The sequence below is a fragment of the Panthera leo genome, chromosome D1, assembly GCF_018350215.1.
Source record: "Panthera leo isolate Ple1 chromosome D1, P.leo_Ple1_pat1.1, whole genome shotgun sequence".
Taxonomy (NCBI): domain Eukaryota; kingdom Metazoa; phylum Chordata; class Mammalia; order Carnivora; family Felidae; genus Panthera; species Panthera leo.
The window spans coordinates 104,843,617-104,855,146 of NC_056688.1; the positions used below are offsets into that span (position 1 = coordinate 104,843,617).

General features: G+C 53.3%; 1 long non-coding RNA gene across 1 annotated transcript; it reads right to left on the reverse strand.

The window, feature by feature from the left end:
- Window positions 1-5,630: 5,630 nt before the first annotated feature.
- On the reverse strand, window positions 5,631-7,090 carry LOC122199471. Its single transcript, XR_006193518.1, has 2 exons — window positions 6,334-7,090; window positions 5,631-6,252 (listed from the first exon to the last, which is right to left on the reverse strand). It is a non-coding gene; the product is annotated as an uncharacterized LOC122199471 (long non-coding RNA).
- Between the last annotated feature and the right edge of the window lie 4,440 nt (window positions 7,091-11,530).

Sequence of the window (11,530 nt, forward strand, 5' to 3'; positions counted from 1 at the left end):
AAAAAAAAAAAAAAGTATAATTGTTTCATTATCCCCACCCCCCACCCCAAGGAAGGAAAGCGTCGTAGATAGATGGCGGGTGGAGGAGGAGAAAGTCCCTCCCGAGATTTCTTCTTCAACATCTTTACCAATTTCATTTGATTATGGAAGTTTGGTGAGTCTAAAACTCTGATGGGGTAGACCAGCAGGCTGGAGATTCAGAAAGAGTTGCAGCTCCCAACTGTGCCTTCTAGCCAGAGGCAAATCAGTCTTTGTTCTGTTCAGGCCTGCAACCGATTGGACAAGGCCCACCACGTCATGGAGGGCAATTTGCTTTACTCAAAGTCCACTGATTAAATGTTAATCTCTCCCCCCTCCCAAAAAAAAAATCTCCAAAGAAACATCCAGAAAAGTGTTTGACCAAATATCTGGGCACTGTGGCCCAGCCCAACTGACACACAAAATTAATCATCACAACCCCCACTTACCCCAGACCAAGGCAACCCACCTTCTATGGTGAAACCCCAGTCTCCACAGAAGAAGCCGATAGAAGTCTCGGGAGGTATACTCTGTGCTCTCTGACAGATCTGCTGGGGAAGAATCCTTGTGGGGCAAATTCTCGTGGACAAAATGCATGTGCACCCGCTCTGTGCCAGACCCCAATGCAGGTGCTAGGGAGGCAGGAAAGGGCCAGGCAGAGTGGTCTCCCCACCACACATCTCGACATCTAGCTGAGACCACCAGGAAAGCCATTCCCGGCCCTTGGGGAACTCCAGAGTGGAACAGGAGTGCAGAGGAAACTATCCTAAAGCTGGCATCTGGGGAAGGAAGGGAAACTGGCCGGGCAAAGCGAAACGGGGGTCCTTCAGAAGGAGAGGAACACGTGCTGAGGACCCACAGAAGATCGCACAGTCAAATCAGAGGGTAACGTGGGAGAGGTGGAGGCTAGCCCTTGCCCCAAATATTCATACCCCCGATCCTTCCAGAAAACAGACCCAGGTTTGTTCGGCTCACCTGGTTTACGTCTGAAAACAGTGCGAGGGAAAGAGCGTGTGTCTGATGTCAGGGACTCTGACAAGTCCAGTGATGCCGAAGATGTCTTCCGTAAGGTTAGCAGGCGTCACTCCCCAGCAACGACCGAGCGCCAGGGCCCTACCCCCGGTCTCTACACGCGTACCTCAGTCCCTCCTCCCACTATGGGACATGGGTGCCAACCTGCACCCCATTTCACACCAGAGGACACGGAGGCTGGGAAAGGTAAAGTAACTGCTCCCCCCATCACACAGCCTGGTTGCCCACGGCTGAGACGGTCGGACTCAGCAGCCAGCTGCGCTAACGCTCCGTGTGTCGCTGATTCCAGAGGACCAGAGACCGGTGGCGAACCGGCGTGAACCAGAGGCCTCACCCTGGCAGAGAAGGTACTGTCGACCTGCTGATAGACATTCAGACGCGCGCCGCTTCCTGGTGCCCACCTCCGTCAGAGGTGACAGCAGGTTGCAGAATGCACATGCCAGTACCTGGGACGTGCCAAGGTAGAGTGCCCATGTGTCCTTAGTTCAGGTCTAGTTACACCTGTCTTCGTGATGTGCCACCCAGACCAAGGCTCCCATCTGGGTGATAAATTATCAGGGCACAGGAGCCCCTGAGAAAGTTGCTCTCAACCCTCAGCCCCAGAGACATATGATGACAGGCCACCAGGAGGTGGTGTGGAATTAGGTACCGAACGTGGGCAGCCACTGAGGCTGCTGTCCCAGTGGATCAGCTCTGCTCAAGGCTGCACCCAGAAAGATATTTATTTGGGGTGCCTGGGTGGCTCAGTCGGTCGAGCATCCAACTCTTGATTTCGGCTCAGGTCGTGATCTCACAGTTTGTGGGTTCGAGCCCCACATCAGGCTCCACACTGTGCAGAACCTGCTTGGGATTCTCTCTCTCCCTCTCTCTCTCTCTCTCTGCCCCTCCCCTGCTCTCTCTCAATAGTCCTGCCTGCCGTGCAGATCAGAACTACTTGGTACCCTTCAAATTAATAATCTCCCAATATTTGTGCAACGTTAACTTGGGGTGGGAAAAAATCATTTTCCCATAGATAAAAATTGTAACGCTCTTTCTTCATGGTCGAAATGGAGTTGTATGCACCGACCAGAACTCCGGTTTATTTGGAATTGTCTTTCCTGGTTCTCCTCTCCCGCATGTAACACAAAGCTGGATGGAGCGCATCACTCACTCGGTTGCCAACGGCAGAGTGACTTTCCGGGGGAGCAAACAAGTCTCTTTCTACATAGAGTTTCCAGGGGGCGCCTGGGTGGTTCAGTGGGTTAAGCGTCCAGCTTCGGCTCAGGTCATGATCTCGCGGTTTGTGGGTTCGAGCCCCGCGTTGGGCTCTGTGCTGACAGCTTGGAGCCTGCTGCAGATTCTGTGTCTCCTTCCCTCTCTGCCCCTCCCCTGCTTGCGTGCTCTCTCTCTCTCTCTCTCTCCCCATCTCTCTCTCAAAAATAAATAAACATTAAGAATTGTTTTTCAAATACAAAAATAGTCTCCACTTGTCTGCAAGTGTTCATGGTTTACTCTCTATAGTTATTCTGTCTGTAGTTTCTTTGCAACCAAAAACTTTTGTGGAGACATTTAAAGTCTCGCGGATGCGATCTTGGTAAACACCTCTTTGCTGTGTATTAATTGGTTTCGGAATCTGGGCTGCCTGGCAATGCCCACCCCAACCCCCGGGGGCTGCCAGCGGGCTGGTCTCATGGCTGGACAGGCCAGTGGACACAGTAATTTGCGATGCACATCAAAAAATATCCCCCTACCCCCACTGACATGTGCCAGTGCTAGGGAGGAGAAAGCTTTCTATTTAAGGGTATTATCCACTTATGTACTTACCTGTTTAAGAGTATTTTGGCAAAAGGGACATGGATTTCCTTTCCACCAGCTCCATGAGGACCTACAGGTGGAAACCTGAGTCAACAGGCAGCAGATTTCTGGTAAATCCCTATGAGGTTTCAGTGTTCCTCTGAGTCAGTGCCTGGGGAAGCTGCCCGCCTGGACCTGCCTCCTCCAAGAAGTCCTCCCTGATAGCCCCTCATCCTCAGGAACCTCAGCTGGTGAAATCTGATCGGTTTTGCCCCTGGGCCTCACTTGCCTACTTGGGTTGGCTACCTCACAGGCTTCAGCTGGTCTCAGCTAGAGGACAGCGTCCCCGTCTTATGCTGGTTTGTGCACCCGTGACATCCAGAACATGCCAGGCAGCAAAGACAGTTTGCTGGAATCGATCTCTTATGTGTTGACTGATTCTAAATCCCTCTAGAGAGTGTCCAGGAACAAAGTCCTTGAACAAACCCCTTTCGTATGCACCTAAAGACCCCCTACCACTCATCATACATTTAACAATTTTTTTTTTTTAATTTTGAGAAAAGGTTGGGACTCTTAACTATTCACTCTTGTTTTATTTTTTTTTTTAGTTTTTTTAAACGTTTATTTATTTTTGAAAGACAGAGAGAGAGCACGAGTGGGGAAAGGGCAGAGAGAGAGCAAGACAGAATCTGAAGCAGGCTCCAGGCTCTGAGCTGTCAGCACAGAGCCCGACACGGGACTCGAACCCACGAACTGGGAGATCATGACCTAAGCCAAAGTCTGGTGCTTAACTGACTGAGCCACCCAGGCGCTCCAACCCTTAATTATTTTAAATGTTCTCGATTCTCATCATTCTCTATTCTATTCTCCACTATGATTCTCAAGAAATCCCCACCGCGGTGTGAGCTGGCCTTTGTCCAGAAAATAGTGGTGCAGTATCATAACAAGTATCCCAGGTAAAGTTAAATCTCTCTTGAGAAACCATCATCCAAAATTGTGCCGGCTTGATGTGTCATCTTTATTGACTCATTCATTCAATAATTATTTATTGGGCAACTACTAAGTACCAGGTATTAGTCTGGACTCTGGGAATATGGTAACAAACATGATAGGAAAAAAATCCCATCCATAAGGCACCAACATGCTTAGCTGGTGGGAAATAATAAACAAGTAAGCATGTAATACATATTAATTTATTGTAACTAAAGAACAAGGAAAGCTTGCCCACCCAATCTGCTTCCAATAAAGTCATGAGGCTGATTAGGCACCACCCCTGCCAATCACATCTGCTCCAAGAGAGGGCGCAAGACGTTGCCCCTTGAGGTAGACACCTGATTGTAAGCAAATACCTTCTGTTGCAGTTACCATTGCTTCGTAACAAACAACCCCAAAACCCAGTGATGTAAAACATCCATTTTATTACGCTCATAGGTCCTGTGGTGCAGAACCTGGCATAGCGGGGAGAGTGGCCTCTGCTCCATGATTTCGGGGACCTCTGCTGGAAAGATGCAAAATCAGGAGTCACCTGACAGGTGGGGGCTAGGATGATCTGGAAACATCTTGGCTCATGCCTGGCAGACGATGCGGTTGTCAGCTGGAACACCTTCACTGGCCTCGCCATGCGGTTGGCGCATAGGACGATGGGGGCTTCCTCACAACATGGCAGCTGAGTTCCCAGAGTGAGCGTGCCACGAGAGCCAGGCAGACGTGCATGACATTCTTACGATCTGGCCTCAGAAGTCACACACCAGGGGCGCCTGGGTGGCTCAGTCGGTTGAGCGTCCGACTTCGGCTCAGCTCATGATCTCACAGTCTGTGAGTTCGAGCCCCGCATCGGGCTCTGTGCTGATGGCTCAGAGCCTGGAGCCTGCTTCCAATTCTGTGTCTCCCTCTCTCTCTGCCCCTCCCCCATTCAAGCTCTGTCTCTCTCTGTCTCAAAAAAAAAAAAAAAAAAAAGTCACACACCATACTCTTTTGGCCAAAGCCATCACAAAGGTCCTTCTAGGTTTGGATGTAGGAGAGACAAAGACCCCGCTACTCAAGGGAAGGGGTGTCGAGGTCACACTGGAAGAAGAGGACGTGGATGGCAGATACCGTTGCTGCCAACTTTAGAGAATGCGGTCTCCCACCCCTTCTGTCTCTAATCTCAAAAGGAAGAAAAAAAAAAAAAAAAAAAGCGGGGTATCCGAATCTGCCCAGAGCCATCTCGCAGGTAGAGGGCTAAAACCACTCGGGCAGAGAGTGATACTATCTGAGCATTGTGTGATATTTTATTTTGAACTGAAAGTAACAGAGCCTGCTCTCTATGCAAGGTGTGCAATTTCTTAATGACCTAGAATGCCTGCCTCCGGGCTTATTCTTGATGTAGGTCCAATGGCTAAAACACAAGGGCAGGGAGGTGCGGGTGAAGGCGCACACGCTTTGGGGGCGGAGCACTGTGTTCAAATCCTCTCTGTGCTTTTTGCCAGCTGCCTGTTCCTGGACAAGTTCCTTCTCTAAAAACCCGGGTGGTGGGAGCAACTTCCCGAGGGGGCTGTTGCCACAGCCTCCATGCTTGGTAACCACTCTGACAGAATCTCGGTCATCTGAATTTCCAGGCGTGCCTGGGTGGCTCAGTCGGTTAAGCATCCAACTCTTGATTTCGGCTCACATCACCGTCTCAGTCGGTGGGGTCGAGCCCTACATCTGTCGGCACAGAGCCTGCTTGGAATTCTCTCCCTCTCTCTCTACCCCTCCCCCACCCATGCTTCCTCTCTCTCTCTCAAATAAAAACATAAAACGTTTAAAAAAAAAAATAAACTTCCAGGGACATTGGTATGGTTTTGTGTATTTTCCATCCACTGCAATAAAATACCTTCTCGTAAATTGCTACAATCTTTATGTCCTGAAAATTCACCGTAAACGATACGCTTTTAAAAGCTGTAAACGTCTGTAAACAAACAGACTTGTTTGTTTCTACAACGGCTGTTCCGCAGAACAAGCCTTGGGGTGGGAGATCCAGAAAAACGAGGCTGGCGGATCCAGCGGGGGCGTCAGGGGCAGCGACTCCATCTTGCACCTGGGGAGTCTGAGGTTCTGGAAGGCGCGTGAGAAGAACAAAGAAGCAAGACCGTTGGCTCGGGGGACACCTCATCTCACTAATCTGACACTGAGTGAGTCAGCTCAGTCTGATTCGGGGCTGGTCACAGCGCACAGCTGGAGGGTGCAGAGGTGGGGAGAACTGAGATTTCCTGGCCACGGGGCCTGCAGACCCCATCTTCAAACAGGGACCACCTCGCTGGTCTGTGCTTCAGGAAGGGAGCCTCATACTTTGCTCCTTGGTCACCAAGGCCAGGTGTCCAGGGGTTGCCATGGAGATGAGGGCTGCCATCTTGGTTGGGGGAGGCATCCCTCCCTGGAGCAGATATCCCGCCAAGGAAAGGCCAGAGCCTAGAAAGACAAATAAAACTTTAGGGGAAATGAAAGGAGAAGAATTAGCCATCGGGGAGGAAGGGAGGGGAGGTGACTCACTGTGAAACTCTGCAGTCAGGCAGATCTCGGAACTGAGAGTCGTGGGTGGGGACATGGGAACATCTCTCCGCCAAGTTCTCCATCCCCACACAAGGATGAAGCCCCCAGCTGTCACCCGCTGATGCGTGTCCAAGGCCTGTAGCCCTGCCTCCTAGACACAACCTTCTGGAGCAGAGATGGCTCCTGGCCAGGGCCGGGCAGCCAGATTTCGACTTACGCGTCCTGAGTTCAGGTTCTGCCACCTTCCAATTGCGCGAGGGCCGGCAGGTCACGTGGCCTCTCCGCGATGCTATTTCCTCACCTGGACACTAGGGAAAATGATTCGCGCTCCGCCTTCCTCCGAGGAAAGTTTCAAGATTCGAGGGTTGAATATCTGTGCCCCCAAGACAATGCAGGCGCCCTCCCGGGAGAGGCCACAACTGCCCTGCTCGCTGCTATACGCAGAGCTCCGGCCACAGAGCAAACACTCAATAAATATTTGGTGGATCACTAAATGACAGGGTGGTGGTGAGCCTGGCCCCACCCCGTCTGGGAAAGTGAAGCAGGAAAGCTCTTCCTGCACCACTGAGCTTAGAGAAATGCGGCCTCTCAGGCCTACTCCAGACCAACCGAATAACAATTTCTGGGACCAGGGCCCAGACTGGGTTTCAACACCTCCCTAGGGTTCCGATGCTCCCCGACATTTGATAAACATTGCTGTTTGCAATGCTTGCCGGGGAGAGCTCGAGGTGGGATACGAGCTGCCGTGGCCCCCCTCCCCGGGGACTCTCCCTCCCACCTGGCACAGGTGTTCATTCCCCAGCCCACCCCCACCCCTTCCTGGACCTGCCTGGAGACAGGGGGACATGCTGTGGCGGCTGCCGCAGGGAGGAGGTCTTGTCTTCTGGGGGGGTGGGGGGGGGGGTAGGTCTGCCCCTTCCTGTTTTAGCAGAACCTGCAGCTGCCGTGGGGGATGAGGAGATAAGCTTTGAAGGTACCCAAGAACTTTGCAGAGTGGCCCCTTCCCCATCCAGTCAGCTTCTCTGTCCCCCGGCAATGCCCCGTGGGACAGCTGGGAGGCCTCACACCAAGGGTCCCAGGTGCTACTCCCCCCAACCCCCACCAACACCCTCTTCCCCAGCCCCTCTGCTGTGGTCTCTGCCCCGCTCCTCCTGAGGCCCTGAGAGTCAGTGCAAGCTTCTGGGAACACACAGGAGATGAGCATGAGATAAGCACCCCTGATAAGAACTGACACCATAACCTTTGTCCTGTCACACGTTCTCAGTAGGATCTGATTCAAGGTTTCTAGAAGCAGCAGTTCACACATGCAAAGGGGGAGGGGAGCAGACACTGAAGGAGGGGAAGAGCTGGATCTCCAGCAGGTCAAAGCCAAATGCAGCCAGGCCAAGTGACAAAGCCCGCACCTGTCCAGGAGAGCCAACGGCTCACGTCCAGGATCCAGGGGACGGCAGCTGGAACCAGACTGAGGGTCTCCGTTGATGGCTGGCCATCAGGAAGAGGATGGGGACCCGGCCACCCTGATGGGAGTCGTGGAGCAGGGAGGTGACAAATGCACTCAGCTCTCCATGGGGCAGTCAACCCTGGGGGCCTGTGGGAGCACTGGACACCACATTCTGGAAGGTTGTAGAGCACTGCTGTCTTTCCCGGAGGTTTACTGTGTTGTCTGAGAAGGACAGCTGGAGGAGAGGGAGACATTTGGCCTGGAAGAAGACAACCCCGGGGAAACTACAGGAAAGCTGCCTTCAAATGCATGACAGACCTCTGAGTGGAAGGGCGGCCCAGCCCCACAACACCGCCACCTGTCCTCACTCCAGCCACAGTGGGCCACGTCCCACGGCCAGCCGCCCACCCACCTCCCCCGACTAAGGAACCCCTTCCACGTCCTCAGCTCCCCCTGCCTCTACTCCTGGCTCAGGGATGGGACAGTAAGAGTGTGGGTGTGGCATCAGGAAGCCCCAAGCTCCAGTCCTGTCCTTCCCTCCGTGTCACTCTCCCCAAGTGTCACCCTCTGCCAAATCACAACCCCTTCCAGCCTTGGATTTCCCTGTCAGGAAACCCGGGGCGTTCACCTCCCACCTGACTCAGGTGTCCGGTCCCAGCCCACCCCCCGCAGGGCGGCAGTGAGCTTCTCCCTTTGTTCACTCATTTGGCAAGTGCTCGTCTGGTCCTAGCAGTCACCCGCTTGCACTGACATCCCACGGGACCGAGCAAGCACCCAGGAGAGGCCTGGCACTTGGGGACTGCCCGGTTAGTGCTGCTGGTGACTACAGGACCCATTCCCTGGCCACCTCTGATCTCGATGCCGAGCAGAGGACCGTACAGATACAGGCCCCTGACATCTGGAGACAGCCGAGCCCTCTCACTGCAGCACCTGTGGCTGGCTGGGGACCGATGGCTCAGAGGAGAACTCCCGATCCATATCTCTGTGGGCACACGGTTTTCTGCAGTCAGCAGATCTCGGGTTACATAAGTAAGGCGAATAGTGCCGATAGAGCACGCTCTGCCGGCTGCACGCGGTGCACAGAGCCACAGCTGGCCCGTGGGGCAACCAGGCACCCAGCACCACGGTGCACGGACCAGTATCAGCGTGAAGAAGAGGCGAGCAAGGCAGCTAAGCATCCCAGCTCTGGAACTGTAATCCTAACACCTCAGTGTGTAGCTGTGTGACTTCAGGCAAGCACCTTAGCCTTCCTGTGCCTCGATTTCCTTAGCCAGATAATGGGGAGATTTACTCCTTTTTAAAAAAATTTTTTTTAATGGTTTATTCATTTTTTGAGAGAGAGCACGAGCAGGGGAAGGGCAGAGGGAGAGAGGGAGGCACAGCATCCGAAGCAGGTTCCAGGCTCTGAGCTGTCGGCACACAGCCTAACTCGGGGCTTGAACCCACAAACCACAAGATCATGACTTGAGCTGAAGTCAGACACTTAACCAACTGAGCCACCCAGGCACCCCACCCCCCATGGAGATTTACTCTTAAGAGTTGTGGCTCTGTGGTCAGACAGCTGGTGTGGATCCCGCCTCCACCACTTATTTGCTGTGTGACCTTTATAAGTGTCCCACCCTCTCTGTGCCTCAGTTTCTTTATCTCTGGGAAATGGAGTAATATCAACAGCACCTGCTTCGCAGGGGTGAGGATTAAGTAGGTTTGTATAGAGCAAGCCCTTGAAAGAACGCCGGGCCCAATAATTGCTCACCCCAGTGTTTTAGGCTGCGTTCCTCCACAGCCGACTTGGAGACAAGGACTTACATGCAAATAGTCTATTCAGAAAATGAGCCCAGCAGGGGCACCTGGGTGGCTCAGTCGGTTAAGCAGCTGACTGTGGGCTTCAGCTCACGCATGGTCTCACGGTTCGTGGGTTTGAGCCCCAGGTCGGGCTCTGCGCTGACAGTGCAGAGCCTGCTTGGGATTCTCTCTCTCTCTCTCTCTCTCTCTCTCTCTCTGTCTCTCTCTCTCTGCCCCTCCCCCCCCCAAATAAATAAATAACCTTAAACAAGAACAGAAAATGACCCCAGCAACACCTATAAGGGAGTGGGAAAGCAGGGACCAGGAAAAAGCCAAAAGAGGGTGTCTCTGCAAACCACTGGGGCTCAGTCCTGCTGGGGGGCCTCTGCGGAGGGGAGAGAACCCCTCAGCATCCTTTCCCCACCCCCAAGGGCAAGGAGGCTGGGATGGTTGCAGTAGGAAGCAAGGGAGTCCCAGCAGTGACCACCGCATCGGGCTTCTCTGAAAACTTCAGGCCTCTCCCCTGGGCCCCTGAGCACCATTTATAATGACACTGACAAACCGAGCTCAGGAGGGAGTGGAGGGTTCTGGGCCAGAATTCACTCGATGCCTAGGTTGATGAAGGGTCTCCACGCGGGAGATTCAAAGGATTCAAAACATTCTGTAAAACATCTCCCTTTCTCACACCACCCTAGTAGGGATCTGACGCCACCCTCTGAAGTATTTTAAGCAGGGACGGTGGGGATCCGATCCAACTGGCATTTGTGAGTGACCCCTCCAGCTGAGGACAGGAGTTCAGGACGCAGGGAGCAGAAACTGGCCTGGAGCAGGCCTGGTCCAGTCTCCACCAGCCACCCTGGTCATGCACACTGGGCTCAATTCTGAATGGCAGGCCATTTGGCCTCCAGGCTGGAGCAAAGAATTTAAGGAACCAAGAGCCAGGGGCTAGGAGAGCTGGGTGAGGAGGGGTCCTAGCTGCTTCTGCAGTGAGGAGCTGAGCTGGGCCTTCCATGGCCCGGGAACAGGAGGGTGCTGAGCCTACAGATGGAAGGGCCAGGAAGGTAAGAGGCTGACACGTGATTACCGCACAAGAGTGCAACTATTTCTGATGACATGAAGGGATGGTGGAGAAGCCTCCCTAACCCTTAGGGAGGGGGTTTCAACAGGCCGAACTCACCAGGATGCATCTTGGATGCCGTGGAGCACTAGCCAAGGGGCAACGGGTATTAAGGGATTCTCAGTCCACTTTTCCATCCTCCAGAAACCTTTGTCTGGGTTTTCCTCCTCCTCACCTCCTCCTTCATCAGCACTCAAGACACCCTGGGCCCAGTCTGACACTCACTCCCGCTCCAGTGTCAGCGGAGTGACTCAGCAGGTGGGGGCAGTGCTCAGGGCCTGGACTTCTGCTCTGCCTTCTCTCTGTGTCCCCTGAGCACCCTTGGACAGCTTCCCAGGCCCTCTCATAACCCCTCAGCTGGATAAAGAGTGGTCTGTAAAAGAAGCCAGTGGGACAGCCGGACAGGGGTCCTGGGATCCCTGCGGGCCATCCCCAGGCAGTTCTAAGGAAACACTGAAGAAGATCTGGGATACAGCTGGGCAGCTTCCAAGATGTTCGTCATCAGACTCACGCTGTGAGTGAATCAAAACTTCCTCTTGGGTCTCATGCAGCAGAAGGGAGAAGGCAGGCTCACACCTTGCAGCAAGGACCTCTGCCTTGGCTAAAAAGCAGCTCAGTGATGATCTGAGCACGGTTTACAGAACTGGGGCTGAAGGTGCAATTGGGCCACAGGACAAAAGGTGGTGCATCTTACCAGCACCTCAACTTCACGCATGAATGTTGAAAATGTTGAAAAGGGAGAGCCATAGATACTTAACATTTCCCGCTTCTGGGATTCATTACAGAGCATTAACTCTGGTGGTTATGAGTACTCCGTCAGGATGATTCTCGATACACTAAGCTCGTGCAAAATCACC